This window comes from Trichechus manatus, unplaced genomic scaffold, assembly GCF_000243295.1.
Source record: "Trichechus manatus latirostris isolate Lorelei unplaced genomic scaffold, TriManLat1.0 scaffold00164, whole genome shotgun sequence".
NCBI classification, from domain to species: domain Eukaryota; kingdom Metazoa; phylum Chordata; class Mammalia; order Sirenia; family Trichechidae; genus Trichechus; species Trichechus manatus.
Window position 1 is genome coordinate 5,206,816 of NW_004444100.1, and position 13,708 is coordinate 5,220,523.

Sequence of the window (13,708 nt, forward strand, 5' to 3'; positions counted from 1 at the left end):
TCTCACAACACATCAACAATATCCTTACTCAACCTTGGGTTCCCTATCACCAGCTTCCTTGTCCCCTTCTGCCTTCTGGCCCTTGTCACTGAAAAATATGGAACGCTTCACGAATTTGCATGTCATCCTTGCACGGGGGCCATGATCTTCTCTGTATCGTTCCAATTTTAGTATATGTGCTGCCGAAGTGAGCACTGTAACTGAATTTTTAAAATAGTCAATATAGAAGTAAACTTTGGAAAGTTGAAAAAAAGGTACAGGAAGTTCAATGTACCTTTCACCCAATTTCCCCCAATAGTAATATCTTATATAACTGTGACACAATATCAAAAACAGAAAATTGACATTAGTACAATCCACAGAATTTACCCAGATTTCACCAGTTTTACATGCACCCACTTACGTGTGTGTGAGTGTGTATTTCTAGGCAATTTTATCACATGTGTAGATTTGTGTAACTATCACTGCAATCAAGATCCAGAACTGTTTCATCATCACAAGGCTCTCATGTGATAACCATTTTTTTAAAACATTTTTTCCCATACAAAAATTTATACACAGTTATGTGACTTTAATTGCTCTCCCCATACTGTGACAGCACACTCCTCCTTTCCACCCGATTTCCCATTTCCGTTCAACCAGCTCCTAACCCTCTCTGCCTTCCCATCTCACCTTTGGACAGAAGCTGCCCGTTCAGTCTCTTGTATCTACTTGAGCTAAGAGGCTCACTCCTCATGAGTATCACTTTATGTCCCACAGACCAGTCCAATCCCTGTCTCAGGGGTTGGCCTCAGAAACTGTTTTAGTTCTGGGCTGATAGAGAATGTCCTAACCCTTTATAAGCACATCTACCCTTTTCTCCCTTACTCCCCAATCCCTAACCCTAGCAACCACTAATCTGTTCCAACATCTATAATATTTCTATTTCAAGAATGTTACATAAATGGAATCATACAGTATGAAAACTTTTGAGATTGATTTTTTTATTTTCAGTCAACACCATTTCCTTGAGATCCATGTAAGTTGTTGCATATATCGTTTGTTCTTTTTTATTGTTGTGTATTGTGTGGTATGAAAGTACCTCATTTTATTTAACCATTTTCCCATTAGACATTTGGGTTGTTTCCAGTTTTGGCTATTATAAACAAGATGTTATGAGTTAAATGTGTCCCCTCCCAAAATCTGTGTTGGAATACTAACCCTTAGGGTTTGCTTGATTATGTTAATGAGGTCATTATCAGTGTAGGGTGTATCTTAAACAAAATCAGTTTTATAAAAAATATAAATATTTTTATAAAAAGAGTAGATTAGGCACAGAGATAAGTGAGCAGAAACAGGTGGAAGACAGATGTTATCTGAAGACAACTGAGGCAGATGAATCTACTCACAAGCCTAGGAATCCCAAGGATTGCCAGCTACTAGAAGCTGAAAGGAGCCCCGGTTGTGCAATGGTTAAGCCCTTGGCTGCTAACCTAAAGGTTGGAGGTTCAGACCTACCAGTGGCTCCATGGGAGAAAAGACCTAGTGATCTGCTCCTGTAAAGATTACAGACTAGGAGACCCTATAGGGCAGTTCTACTCTGTCCTATAGGGTTGCGATGAGTTGGAATCAACTTAACAGCACACAACAACAGAAGCTGAAGTAGACAAGGGCCTCCCCATAGAGCCACACACTGAATTCAGACTTCTAGCCTTTTGAACTGTGAGAACATAAATTTCTGTTCTTTGAAGCACCCAGCAGCCCCCACTGGCCAGCCATTTTCCCCAACAACACATGTGGTTTTGTATTGGAGTGCTTCCTGTGAGACACTTCCCAGTGACAGCTTTCCCCAGCACCCTAGATTTCTGGAAAATACCTGAGGTCAGATTTCCAGCAATTTCCACTGTGGCACCAAAGAAACTTCTCTGCCATCCAGTGAACTACAGCGATGCTCTCCAACATAGTCTGGATCTCAACTCTTCCATGGGTACTTGTCATGGTTTGAATTATGTCCCCCCAGAAATGTGTGTATCAATTTGGCTAGGCCATGATTCCTGGTACTGTGTGATTTTCCTGTATGTTGTAAACCTGCCTCCATGATGTTAATGAGGGAGGATGGGTGGCAGTTGTGTTAGTAAGGCAGGACCTGATCGACAAGACTGGATTGTGTCCTGAGGCAATCTCTTGAGATATAAAAGACAGAAGTGAGCAGAGAGACAGGGGACCTCATACCATCAAGAAAACAGTGCCGGGAGCAGAGCGTGTCCTTTGGACTGGGGTCCCTGCGCCGAGAAGCTCCTAGTCCGGGGGAACATTGATGAGAAGGCCGACAGAGAGAAAAAGACTTCCCCTGGAGTTGACGCCCTGAATTTGGACTTTTAGCCTACTTTGACTGTGAGGAAATAAACCTCTCTTAGTTAAAACCATCCACTTGCTGTATTTCTGTTATGGCAGCACTAGATGACTAAGACAGTACTCTATTTCAGCCCTAGGGCTCGTGATTGCTCCTGATATCTACTATTCCTATATTCTTTTCTTCTTACTAGCGAATCTCTCATTACTCTTATCTCCTGTTATAGATAACAATTCTTGATATTCAATTTTCCCTGTGTCAATTATTATGTGGTTTCTCTCCCCTGATTGGACCCAGACTGTTATATACCTCTTCTTTTTAAACTGAATTTTGATCTTTATCAAGATATCTATGTATGTGTATACAAACATATATACATGTTGTTAGTTGCCAGCATGTTGATTCCGACTCATGGTGACCTTATATACAACAGAACAAAATGTTGGCTGGTGCTGCATCATCTTCACGATCACCAGCATGCTCAAGTCCATTGCTGTGGCTATTGTGCCAATCCATCTCACTGTTGGTCTCCCTTACCCTCTACTTCACCAAAATGATGTCCACCTCTGGCAATTGATCCTGCCTAATGACATGTCCAAAGAAAGAGAGTCGGACAATGTTCTGTTGTAATCCATTGGTTTTCATTGGCTAATTTTCAGAAGTAGATTGCCAGGCCTTTTCTCCTAGTCTGGAAGCTCCCCTAAAACCTGTCCACAATGGAGGACCCTGCTGGTATTTGAAGTACTGGTGGCATAGCTTCCAGCATCATAGCCACTACAGTATGACTAAGTCAAATACTGGATTTAATAGATTCTGACATACCTTTTCACTTTTTATAATCTCTGAAGTCTGAATGTGTCTTATACCTGATGTAAAAGAAAATGTGTCTTCATCTAATTAGAAGCATTTTTTTTTTCTTGGTGATACATAAAATAATGTGAATTTCAATGTATAGCACCTTAGATTTGATGAATACAGTAGTTCTACAAGGCTTATAATGAAAAAGAGCAGTCCTCAGCCCTTCCCTCTCCACCCCTGCTTTCTGCTCCTCAGGGACAATCGCTTTCAGCTTGATTAGTTGCTACTTCAGCTACTTTCCTCCACATTTCTAAATCACACATTATTTCTTGATTTTTCAGTTTCAGAGATTATCTATTGACATTTTGGAAAATGATTTAGCTCTTTTATTTTGCCCAATCCCAACATGTAGATGCATTTCCTCTTCCCCACCTTCCAGTGTATGTTATAAATTTTTATTAGATCAATATTTAGTGTTTATACATTATGACTATGGTAATATTGTTCACAGTTGAACCATGTAGCATATTATGAATAGATTTCTTCTTTGGTTTTCCTGGACTTAAAACTCTGTCTGGTGTTTTAGTTTGCTCAGTTTTCTGTTTAAGAATCACTAACTCATCTCCGCCAAAGGCATAAATATCTCATCGCCCTCAAATTCACCAAGTAACTTTTTTCCTTTTTTCCCTTGTTGACGTCCGCGGAGTCCTTCACATTCCTGATCCAATTTTCTCTGAGCCTGCCGCACAGTTGTCACTTAGAGATCCCCTTCTTTCCAGTATCCTCGAGATTCTTTTTTGCATTTACCCAGTTTTTGTATTTTCGGTTTTCTAGATTCCATATTTCGGTCTTGTGCAATTTTGGGGTCACCACAGCTTCCAGTTGCTTTCTCAGAAAGGGTGCATAAAATAAAACAATTTTTTAACACTTGCATGTCTGAATATGCATTACAGACAATCCTTATTATCATTATTTGCAGATTCTGTATTCACGAATTTGCTTATTCGCTAGAAAAACACACGGTGCTCTCACTGGCATGCGCATGCGCAGAGCAGCGAAAAATGGTTCCTGCCGAGCTTGAACAAGTTTCCTTCTGTATTCGCTAAATCATTGTTCCCAGAGACTATAGAACATAACTATTGTGAATAATGGCTATATTTTACTCTCACACTTGATTATTTGGCTGGGTATAACATTCTAAGTTAGACATACTTTCAAAGGCCTTATCCCACTGTGTTCTCTTTTCCCCCATGTGTCTGTCAGTTTGTCCTACTGCGGCGGCTTGCCGATTGCTGTGATGCTGGAAGCTATGTCAATGGTATTCAAATATTAGCAGGGTCACCCACAGCAGACAGGTTTCAGCTGAGCTTCCAGACTAAGACAGACGAGAAAGAAGGACCCAGCAGTCTCCTTTTGAAAAGAATTAGCCAGTGAAAATCTTGTGAATAGCAGCAGTACATTGTCTGATATAGTACTGGAAGAGGAGCCCCTCAGGTTGGAAGGCACTCAAAAGACGACTAGGGAAGAGCTGCCTCCTCAAAGTAGAGTTGACCTTAATGACCAAGCTTTCAGGACCTTCAGTTGCTGATGTGGCACGACTAAAAATGAGAAGAAACAGCTGCAAACATCCATTAATAATAAGAACCTGGAATGTACAAAGTATGAATCTAGAAAAATTAGAAGTTGTCAAAAATGAAATAGAATGCATAAAGATCAATATCCTAGGCATTAGTGAGCTGAAATGGACTGGTATTGGCCATTTTGAATCAATAATATGGTCTGCTGTGCTGGCAATGATAAATTGAAGAGGAATGGCATTGCATTCATCATCAAAAAGAACATTTCAAGATATGTCCTGAAGTACAATGCTGTCAGTGGTACGATAATATCTATATACCTACAAGGAAGGTCAGTTAATACAACTATTATTCAAATTTATGCACCAACCACTAAGGCCAAAGATGAAGAAATTGAAGATTTTTACCAACTTCTGCAGTCTGAAATTGATCAAACATGCAATCAAATGCATTGATAATTACTGGTGATTGGAATGTGAAAGTCGGAAACAAAGAAGAAGGATCGGTATAGTTGGAAAACATGGCCTTGGTGATAGAAACGATGCTGGAGATTTCATGATAGAATTTTGTGAGACCAACGACTTCTTCATTGCAAATACCTTTTTTCACCGATATAAATGGCAACTATACACTTGGGCCTCACCAGATGGAATACGCAGGAATCAAATTGATGACATGTGTGGAAAGAGACAATGGAAAAGCTCAGTATCATCAGTCAGAACAAGACCAGGGGCTGACTGCAGAACAGACCATCAATTGCTCATATGCAAGTTCAAGTTGAAGCTGAAGAAAATTAGAACAAGTCCACAACAGCCAAAGAACGACCTTGAGTATATACTACCAGAATTTAGAGACCATCTCAAGAATAGATTTGACGTGTTGAACACTAATGACCGAAGACCAGACAAGTTGTGGAATGACATCAAGAATATCATACATGAAGAAGTCATTAAAAAGACAGAAAAGAAAGAAAAGAACAAAATAGATGTCATAAGAGACTCTTAAACTTGCTCTTGAACGTCGAGTAGCTAAAGCAAAAGGAAAAAATGATGAAGTCAGAGCTGAACAGAAGATTTCAAAGGGTGGCTCGAGAAGACAAAGTAAAGTATTATAATGACATGTGCAAAGACCTGGAGATAGAAAACCAAAAGGGAAGAATGCACTAGGCATTTCTCAAGCTGAAAGAACTGAAGAAAAAATCCCAGCCTCCAGTTGCAATCTTGAAGGATTCTATGGGGAAAATATTAAATGATGCAAGAAACATCAAAAGAAGATGGAAGGAATACAGAGAGTCACAATACCAAAAAGAATTGGTGGACATTCAACCATTTCAGGAGGTTGCATATGATCAAGAACCCATGGTACTGAAGGAAGAAGTCCAAGCTGGACTGAAGGCACTGGTGGAAAAACAAGTCTCCAGGAATTGACGGAATACCAATGGAGATGTTTCAACAAACGAATGCAGCTCTGGAAGTGTTCACTCGTGTATGCCAAGAAATTTGGAAGGTAGCTTCCTGGCCAACAGACTGGAAGAGATCCATTTTTATGGCTATTCCCAAGAAAGGTGATCCAACTGAATGCAGAAATTATTGAACAATATCATTAATATCACACGCAAATAAAATTTTGCTGAAGATCATTTAAAAGTGGCTGCAGCAGTATATCAACAGGGATCTGCCAGAAATTCAAGCAGGATGCAGAAGGGGATGTGGAATCAGGGATATCACTGCTGCTGTCAAATGGATCATGACTGAAAGCAGAGAATACCAGAAAGATGTTTACCTGTGTTTTATTGACTGTGCAAAGGCATTCAACTTTGTGTGGATCATAACAAATTATGGATAATATTGCGAAGACTAGGAATTCCAGAACACTTAATTGTGCTCATGAGGAACCTGTATGTGGATCAAGAGGCAGTTGTTCAAATAGAACAGATACTGCGTGGTTTAAAATCAGGAAAGGTGTATGTCAGAGTTCTATCCTTTCACCATACTTATTCTATCTGTATGCTGAGCAAATAATCTGAGAAGCTGGACTATATGAAGAAGAACAGGGCATCAGCATTGGAGGAAGGCTCATTAACAACCTGCATTACGCAGATGACACAATCTTGCTTGCTGAAAGTGAAGAGGACTTGAAGTACTTACTGATGAAGATCAAAGACTACAGCCTTCAGTATGGACACCTCAACATAAAGAAAACAAAAATCCTCACAACTGGACCAATAAGCAACATATGATAAACGGAGAAAAGATTGAAGTTGTCAAGGATTTCATTTTACTTGGATCCACAATTTACACCCACGGAAACAGCAGTCCAGAAATACAACGGTACATTGCATTGGGCAAATCTACTGCCGAAGACCTCTTTAAAGTGTTAAAAAGCAAAGATAATCACCTTAAATACTAAGATATGCCTGACCCAAGAGATGGTGTTTTCAATCGCCTCATGCATGAGAAAGCTAGACAATGAATAAGGAAGACTGAAGAAGAATCGATGCCTTTGAATTGTAGTGTTGGCAAAGAATATTGAATATACCATGGACTGCCAGAAGAACAAAATCTGTCTTGAAGTAGTACAAACAGAATGCTCCTTAGAAGCAAGAATGGCGAGATTACATCTCACATAATTTGGACATGTTATCAGGAGGGATCAGTCCCTGGAGAAGGACATCATGCTTGGTAGAGGGTCAGTGAAAAAGAAGAAGACCCTCAATGAAATGGATTGACACAGTGACTGCAACAATGGGCCCAAGTATAACAACAATTGTGAGGATGGCACAGGACCGGGTAGTGTTTCGTTCTGTTGTACATAGGGTCGTCATGAGTAGGAATTTATTTGATGGCACCTAACAATGACAACATTCCACTGTGTTCTGGCTTCCAGTGTTTCTATCAGGAAGCCCAAAGATATCCTTATTCTTGTCCTTTTCATGTAGCATTTTTTTCCCTCTGTTGAAGTTTTTACTATCTTCTTTTGGTGCTCATTGTTCTGAAATTTCACAAGGATGTGCCCTGTTGTTGATCTTTTTCATCCATTTTGCTAAGCACTTGTGGGCTAATTCCATTTGAAAACTCATGTCTGAGAATTCTGGGAAATTTTTTTGAATTGTTTGATAATTTTCTTTCCTCTCTATTCAATGCTTCTTTATTTGGATGTTGGAATCCTGGAATAATCCACTAATTTTCTTAACTTTTTGTCCTTATTTCCTTATCCTCGCCTTTTGTTTTAATTTCTGGGAAACTTCCTGTTTGTCTTCCAAATTATTTATAGATTTTTTCATTTGTGCTATTATGTTTTTAATCTCCAATAGCTCATTTTTTTTCTGTGTCTATTTCTGTATGTGGCCTTCTGTTTTTGTTTCATGGATACAACTTATTCTTTCTCTATAAAGATATTTATTATAATTTTTAGAAGCTTTCTTCTGTTCTCTGGGGCTCTGGTGGCACAGTGGTTAAGCGTTTGGCTGCTAATCAAAAGGCTGGCAGTTCAAATCCACCAGCCACTCCCTGGAAACCCTACAGGGCAGTTTTACTCTGTCCTATAGCGTTGCTATGGATGGGATTCGACTCGATGGCAATCAGTTTGTTATTTTTGGTTTTGGTTCTGTTCTCTGTATTTTTTGCCTTGAAATGCTTTTTTATTTTGGTTTCTGCCTGTCAGCTTGAAGTTTTTTTTTTTTTTTTAATGTGGAGTGTTCTGATTATCTGTTCTTATTTAAGAGATATGCATCAAGAGTGATATAAAGGTGGAGCTTATTGATTTTTGATTTTTCACTGTAGGATGATGTGGTTCAGTCATTTCAGTGGGAACCCCTGCCATCAGTGGCATCACTAGGGTTGGTGTTATCCAATGGGGTAGCTCATGGTGCCACCCCCCACCCCTTGCAATGGACTTCCTCCCATACCATACCATATAGAATCCTTAGTGATGTTTTTTGTACTAATGCTACTCATAAATCGTAATTCCCATATATCATTCCTTCTTTTTCTTTAATTACTCCTTCATTCTCAAAGTTATTGATATAGGTTCACAAATACTAATTACTACAATATTGTAGCTAAAACACCAGAAAATTTGACTAAATCCAACCCAAACCCGTTGCCATTGAGTCTATTGCAACTCACAGCAACCCTATAGGACAGAATAGAACTGCCCCATAGGGTTTCCAAGGAACACCTGGTGGATTTGAACCGCTGACATTTTGGTTAGCAGCCAAACTCTTAATCACTACACTACCAGAGTTCCTTGACTATATGAGTGACTCTAAAAACATCAGCAGCAACGAAAACAACAGCATGTGCTTGTAGAGGCGTGCAGACGAAACCATGTAAAATCATCCTTGTAATTGGGTGATAATGATAGCTCTGACAGGAGCGCATTAGAAGGTTCAAAAAGTAAGTTAGCTAGATAGGTATATTGATACATATAAGCTGGGATTATGAAAAATGTTTTTGTTGTTGTAACTGACTATAGGGATAATTTTATAAAAAATAATAAATTACTGCTGAAACAGTGCACAGAAATTTTATAGATAGTCATTCTGGTGTCACCCACTCTGACAGTGTCACCTGGTGTGGTCTGCACGCCCTGCAGCCCCCTAGTGATGCCACTGCTGCACACTAGGCATCAGAGATTCCAACCATAGCCAAGACCCCCATGCCGAAGCTTGGCACTGAATTAGCAAAGCGGCTCACCTGCAAGGGATGAATGGGTTGGGAAAATGGCTATATTAATAGTGACTAGCATTGACTGAAGGCTAGAAGGCCTTTCCCAAATGTACTGGACTGAGTTATGTTAACCAGGTGCAAGCTTCACACGATCCTGGGTGTGGAGTGTAGAGCCTTAACGATGACAGAGGTTGAATTTCCCACCTGCTTAGAGGGATGGGGTGTGGTAGAGAAAAATTTAACGTGACATTTCTTACATCCAGCATATTGGAGAAAAGTTGAAGCCCTTAGTACAGTGCCAGGAATGGAATGTTTAATAAATGATAGCTATTATTTATATAATAAGTTTGGGAACAAAAGGCTTCTCACTGAAAATTCAGCACCCTAGATTCATTTGCTACATCTTGATCCTCTTAAGTCTCCTCATCCTTCAACTTCCCCTTGAATGTTGGCACTGCCCACAGGCTATCTTTGGATCTCTTCCTTTTTCTCCAAACACTATCCCTGGACCACTATCCTCATATCCTGACATCATCATTTCCTATGTCCTGATGATTCCCAAATATCTCCAGCCCAGGCCTCTCTTTCTTTCCTAAATTCTAGAGCCTACACCTACTGCCTGCTGGGGCCTTTTACTTGAATGACCCACTCCCAAATCAAAAAATCCTAAACCCTTGCTACTTGAAGTGTGGTCTGTACACCAGCATCAACAGCATAACCTAGGCGCTTGTTAGAAATGCAGACTATCCAGCCTCACCTCTACTGAATTAAAATCTGTATTTTAACAAGATCCCCAACTGATCTGTATATATATTAACGTTCAAGGATCACAGTCTTAAAATAATCTTGATTTTGCTTTTGTTCACCAAAATTACTACTCTTTGATGAACTAGAGATGTACCCAGAACACAATTTCTAGAAAGCTATTGCTATCATGTTGCCCCTTTCAGATGTGTCCTTTGAAGCACTGATGAGAAAGCATCCCCACTACTCCTCTCGTAGTTGTCCCCAATGCCACTTCCATGGTTCAAGTACCTCATTAGCATTGGTTTAGACAACTGCAGTGACATCCTAATTTATTCCTTTGCTTTCCTCTAATCCAACATTCACACTCCTACTAGAGTGATCTTTCTAAAGCATACATGTAATCATGTGAATTCTCTGCTTAAAACCCCTAATATCTCCCCCTTTCTTTAGGAAAAAGTCCAAATTCCCCAGTATAGCATATAAGGCCCTTCATAAACTGTTGCTGTCTACTATTTCAGTTTTATCTCCCAAATCCCCTCATTCAGACTCGATTCTCCAATCATAGCCAAATATCTGCTGTTCCCTGAATGCACTATGGTGTGTCCCAGATTGCTTCTAACTCTAGCAGATTGGCTTAGGTTAGATCATGCAAGCATCCCTGAGCCAGTCAGTGTGACCCAAAGTATATGCTACTTTGATTGGCCAGATTTGGATCATATGCCCACCCATTACCCATTGCCTTCGAGTCAATTCAGACTCATAACAGAGTACAACTGCCCCATAGGGCTTCCAAGCCTGTAAATCTTTACAGAAGCAGACTGCCACATCTTTCTCCCTTGGAGTGACTGGTGGGTTCGAACTGCAGACCTTTCGGTTAGCAGCTGAGTGCTTTAATCACTGCCCCACCAGCTCCAGTCAAAATACACGGAATGGGAGAAGGTTAAATTCCCAGAGAAAAATCCAGGCACCATTCCAGAAAAAAAAAAGTAGTGGCTGGTAGGCAAGCCAACATAGACATTAATTACAGAGGCTCCATTTCTGTTCTCCCATAGCATCCTATACTCTTATCACACAAAAATATTTGTTGGCTGTGAATTATTGGAAGACAGGGACTACTCTTTTCATCTCTGTGACCACCGTATCTGACACTAATACCTGACACATAGTAGACACAAAATGAATGTTTGTTGAATAAATTGATTTGAATCATTGCCCCATCTAGGAATGGCACAATTATCCTTTAGTTGAGGAAGAATGAGACCTATTTTCCTTCTTAAATGATATCCTCTCTCTGTATGCAAAGAGAAGAAACAAGATCAGGATTTCAAAATGGTTTGTTTCAAGTTTTAGTTTTTTACTATATTAGAGGGGAAAAATCAGAGTACACTTACGTATAACAAGTGGACAGGTTTTTCTTAAACAGCATGCATATAAAATTTAATGTAAATAAACTTATCGAGTTCCACTACAACTTAAAATAATTACTTTTGTCATGGGCATGAGTAATTTCATAATTCCTAGATTTGCTACATAGTAATTTACTAATTATAGATTATGGCTCGAAAAGTCGTATGATGCAAAGGACCCTTAATAATAAAACATTAAAGAAACTTTACTCCTGGGAGAGACATTAGCGATAGTCTCCCCAGCTTTTTCAATCAAAGAAAATGAGTCTTTTAGAGATTAGCGACTTGCAGTAGTCATGAGCTACCAAAAAACAAACAGACAAAAAACCAAACCCATTTCCTTCGAGTAGATTCCGACTCATAGTGACCCCGTAGGACAGAGTAGAACCACCCCATAGGGTTTCCAAGGTTGTAAATCTTTAAGAATTTTTTTATGTTTCCCATACAAAAATTTGTACATAGTTATGTGACCCTAATTGCTCTCCCCATACTGTGACAGCACACTCCTCCTTTCCACCCCTGATTCCCCATGTCCATTCAACCAGCTCCCAATCCTCTCTGCCTTCCCATCTTACCTCTGGACAGAAGCTGCCCATTTAGTCTCTTGTATCTACTTGAGCTAAGAGGCACTCTCCTCACTAGTATCAGTTTATGTCCCACAGCCCACTCCAATTCCTGTCTGAAGAGTTGGCCTCGGATATTGTTTTAGTTCTGGGCTGATAGAGAATCCAGCGGTCATGCTCTCCAGGGTTCCTCCAATCTCAGTCAGACCATTAAGTCTGGTTTTCTTACTAGAATTTGAGTTCTGCACCCCACCTTTCTCCTTCTGCATCCGGGGCTCTCTGTTGTGTTCCCTGTCAGGGCAGTCATTGGTGGTAGATGGGCACCATCTAGTTCATTGGTCTCAGGCTGATGAAGTCTCTGGTTTATGTGGCCCTTTCTGTCTCCTGGGCTGATACTTGCCTTGTGTCTTTGGTGTTCTTCATTCTCCTTTACTCCAGGTGGGTTGGGACCAATTGATGCATCTTAGATGGCTCCTTGCTAGCTTTCAAGACCCCAGACACCACTGACCAAAGTAGGATGCAGAACATTTTCTTAATAAGCTTTGTTATGCCAATTGACCTAGATGTCCCCTGAAAGCATGGTCCCCAGACCCCTACCGCTGCTAGTCTGTCCCTCAAAGTGTTTGATTGTATTCAGGAAACTTCTTAGCTTTGGTTTAGTCCAGTTGTGCTGACTTCCCCTGTAGTGTGTGCTGTTCTTCCCTTCACCTAAGATAATTCTTATCTACTATCTAATCAGTAAATAACCCTCATCCTCCCTCCCCACCCTCATAACCATCAAAGAATGTTTTCTTCTGTGTTTAAAGCTTTTCTTGAGTTCTCATAATAGTGGTCTTATACAATATTTGTCCTTCTGTGACTAAATTCACTCAGCATAATGTCCTCCTGCCTTCCAGATTCCTCCATGTTATATTTCACGGCTTCATCATTGTTCTTTATCGTTGCGTAGTATTCCATTGTGTAGATATACCATAATTTGTTTATCCATTTGTCCGTTGATGGGCAGCTTGTTTCCATCTTTTTGATATTGTGAACAGTGCTGCAATGAACATGGGTGTGCATATATCTATTTGTGTGATGGTTCTTATTTCTCTAGGATATATTCCAAGGAGCGGGACAGCTGGATAGTATGGTACTTTTTTTCTAGCTTTTTAAGGAAGCGGCAAATTGACTTCCAAAGTGGTTGTACCATTTTACATTCCCACCAACAGTGTATAAGTGTTCCAGTCTCTCCACAACCTCTCCAGCATTTATTATTTTGTGTTTTTTGAATTAATGCTAGCCTTGTTGGAGTGAGATGATATCTCATTGCAGTTTTGATCTGCATTTCTTTAATGGCTAATGATCGTGAGCACTTCTTCATGTGTCAGCCGCCTGAATATCTTCTTTGGCGAAGTACCTGTTCATATCCTTTGTCCAGTTTTTAATTGGGTTATTTTTCTTTTTGTTGTTGAGGTTTTGCAGTATCTTGTAGATTTTAGAGATTAGAAGCTGATCGGATTTGTTGTAGCCAAAAATTTTTTCCCAGTCTTGTAGGTTGTCTTTTTACTCTTTTGGTGAAGTCTTTTGATAAGTATAAGTGTTTGATTTTTAGGAGCTCCCAGTTATCCAGTGT

The 13,708-nt window shown here is 39.9% G+C and overlaps 1 non-coding gene across 1 annotated transcript; it reads right to left on the reverse strand.

Moving 5' to 3' along the window:
* Positions 1–91: 91 nt before the first annotated feature.
* Positions 92–195, reverse strand: LOC111822363 (U6 spliceosomal RNA). Its single transcript, XR_002825640.1, has one exon. It is a non-coding gene; the product is annotated as a U6 spliceosomal RNA (small nuclear RNA).
* Between the last annotated feature and the right edge of the window lie 13,513 nt (positions 196–13,708).